Below are 3,626 nucleotides of genomic sequence, written 5' to 3'. Positions count from 1 at the left end.
GTGTGGCATAGCTCTTGCCAAAAGGGCAGAACCCATTCATTCCCCCGTATCAGTGTGGTTCCCATGTTTCTACATTCTTTCCAATACTTGCTATGGTCAGCCTCCTTTTTTTGTGCTGATGGGCATGAAACTGTATATCACTATGGGTTTAATTTATATTTCTTTTATTATTAGTGCTTAAGACTTTACTCCCCAGTCAGGGTTTTGACTGTTAAAACTAGGCCAATCACCCTTTCATATCTCTGTAAGTTCCTTGACCCTCCACACTGCACTGCCAGGCCCTAGACCAATCTCCATCGTCACAGTGCTAGCCTTCCTTCACCTTCATCCTTCCCTGAACTTTCACTAGAGGTGTTTACCTGCCATCAATTTAATCTTGTTATTTCTTTGCTTAGAACACTTAATGGTTCCCCACCGCTTACAAGATCAAATCCAAACTCGCCCGTCCAGAAAACGCACCCCTCCATAGGTTGGTCTCATTCCTCCTCTTTCCAGGATTATCCCAACCACTCCCACCCACATACCAGACTGCATCCGGCTGTTCAGTGATTCTAAAAGTACTTCTTACCAGTGTCCTTTTTCATATGGTGCTCTCTCTGCCTAAGATGCTTTCCTTTTCTTTCCCTGGAGACTCCCACTCTTCACCACATTCAATGCCACATCTCCTACTTCAGCCAGATTGTTGGTGTCCCTCTGAACGCCCAGGGTATTTGTTTTTTAACTATAAGCCCATGAATCACATTATACTGTGCTTGTTTGCACATCAGACCCTTGCTAGGCCTTGAGCTCAGAGATCCTCAGATAATGTCTTAGTGATCCATGCTGCTGGTAGGGCCTGGTAAGCACTGGGTGACAAACACATGACGCTTTACGTTAAATGGGGTCCAGTATTCTTTGGGAAAGCAAATATATCCATTTATTCATTTTATGTGCCTTTTCTAGGCACTAGTAATACAACAGTGAATAAAACAGTTGAAATGTCTTTTTCTACCATCTTGGAGCTTACATTTAGACTGAGAAGACAGATGATGAACAGAAATGAATGAGTTATGTAGTGTAGTGGAAAGTGATGTGAGTTTTGGGGAAAACAAGGCTCAGACACAGGATGAGCACTGGGAGGCGGGAGGCTGTGAAGGACTGAATTATAGGAGGGACAAGAGGACAAAATGGATGCGAAGGAGGGAGGGAAGGAGATATGTGGATATCTGGAGGAAGAACGTCCCAGGCAGAAGAATGATAAAAGCCAAAGCCTGAGGGAAAGTTCATGCCTGGCACAATGGAGAAAAGACTGGGGAGGAAGGTGGAGATGTGGACGGGGAGGGAAGGAGGGTGGCCATCTAGGTAACCCCTCCTAAGTCCTAGTAAGGACTTTGATTTTGCTCCCAAGAGATAGGAAGCCATTGAAAAGATTTGAGCAGAGGTTTTAATGGGCTCTCTCAGGGTGTGAAGGTGACCAAGAGAAAAAGCAGGGAGACAAATTAGGAGTCTTTGCAATAATTCCAGTGAGAAGTGTTGGTGGTTTGGACTAGGATGGTGGTGAGAAGTTGTTGCTGGATTTTAGACAAACATCAAAGACAGAAGCAAAGGATCCGCTGCCTGACTGGCTGCGGAATGTGAGTGAAAGATAAGGAGGACAACATTATTTGACCTGAGCCAACTGGAAGGATAGTCTTGCCATGAACTGTGATAGGGAAGGGGTGGAGCAGGGCCTGGAGAGAAAAACAGGAGTTCAGTTTTGGACATTTTGTGTTTGAAAATGCTTATAAGACATCCAGGTGGAGAAAGCAATACAAGTCTGGCATTCAAAGGAGAGATGTGGAGTGGAAATACAAATTCACAAGTCATCAGTACATAGGTGATTCTGGAAGTCTTCAGAATAGATGGAACCACCAGGGAAGTGAGTGTAGAGAAGACAGGAGGCCAAAAGCCTGAGCCCCAGAATGCAAGAAAAGGAAGAAGAACCTGCAAAGGAAACACAGGAGTCAAGATGGCCATGAAGGTCATTGCGTGGCCAAGGGAACATAAACCGAAGGACATAACAGGTTTCCAGATTAATTTCGTAAACTGAAGCATCTGTGCAAGTTGCCCCCTACTGAACTTGGCTCTTTATAGAAAGCAAACAATTTCTCTAGACTAATTCAGTGGTGGCAGCAGAAGAAAATATTATTAAAAGATTTGACCTTGCAAGTTTCTTGTAAGGTTCCTCAAAGTACTTCAACCATTTTCTTCAAAGTCCACATTTTGAAAATAGCTGATCCTAAATTAAACATGGCTCAAATGCAATCCCCTCTGACACAAAGTATCTTCCAGACATGAATATTCTGTAATTTTGCAAGATGTCCAAGATACAGAGATAGAACCAGATTTTATTGGAAGGAAAGGTGACTCAGTTTGTGACTATGGCATCTGATTTTCAGAGCGAAAAGCCAGATTGTCCAGCTACATGCAAAAGAACAAAACTGGACCACTTTCTTTCACCATGCACAAAAATAAACTGAAAATGGATTAAAGACCTAAATGTGAGAACTGAAACCATAAAAACCTAGAAGAGAGCACAGGCAGTAATGTCTGTGATATCCGTTGTAGGAACATTTTTCTACATATGTCTCCTGAGGCAAGGGAAACACAAGCAACAATAAACTATTGGGACCACATCAAAATAAAAAGCTTCTGCACAACAAAGGAAACAATCAACAAAACTAAAAGGCAATGTACAGAATGGGAGAAAATATTTGCAAATGACATATCTGATAAAGGGTTAGTATCCAAGATATGTGAAGAATTTACACAACTTAACACTGAAAACCAAATAATCCAATTAAGAATGGGCAGAAGACGTGAACAGACATTACTCCAAAGAAGACATACACATGGTCAATACACACATGAAAAGTTGCTCAACATTACTCATCATCAGGGAAATGCAGATCAAAAACCACAATGAGGTATCACCTCACACCTGTCAGAATGGCTAAAACCAAAAACACAAGAAACAACAAGTGTTGGCAAGAATCTGGAGAAAAATGAACACTTGTGCACTGTTCGTAGGAATGCCAGTGGGTGCAGCCAATGTGGAAAACAGGATGAAGGTTCCTCAAAAAATTAAAAATAGAATTACCATATGGTCTGGTAAATACCCAGTAGTGGGACCCTGGCAACCGTCTATCTAAATAGCCAGTAGTGGGTAATTATAAAAGCTATAAAAACACTAATTTAAAAAGATATATGTGCCCCTATATATTACAGCATTATTTATAATAGCCAAATTATGGAAGCAACCCAAGTATCCATCAATAGATGAATGGATAAAGAAGATATGGCATACACACACACACACACACACACACACACACACACAATGGATTATTAGCCACAAAAAAGGAATGAAATCTTGCCATTTGCTACGACATGGATGGACTTAGAGGTTATAATGCTTAGTGAAATAAGTCAGTGAGAGAAAGACATATACCATATGATTTCATTCATATGTGGAGTTTAAGAAGCAAAACAAATGAACAAAGAAAAAGGAGACCAAAAAAACGCAAAAAACAAAACAAAACAAAACCCCAAAAAACCCAGACTCTTAACAATGGAGAACAAACTGATGGTTACCATCGGGGAGGTAG

Source organism: Leptonychotes weddellii, chromosome 12, assembly GCF_054177405.1.
Source record: "Leptonychotes weddellii isolate Sample4059 chromosome 12, ASM5417740v2, whole genome shotgun sequence".
Taxonomy (NCBI): domain Eukaryota; kingdom Metazoa; phylum Chordata; class Mammalia; order Carnivora; family Phocidae; genus Leptonychotes; species Leptonychotes weddellii.
The sequence above is the reverse complement of the archived record's forward strand: the minus strand, read 5'-3'. Positions refer to the sequence as shown.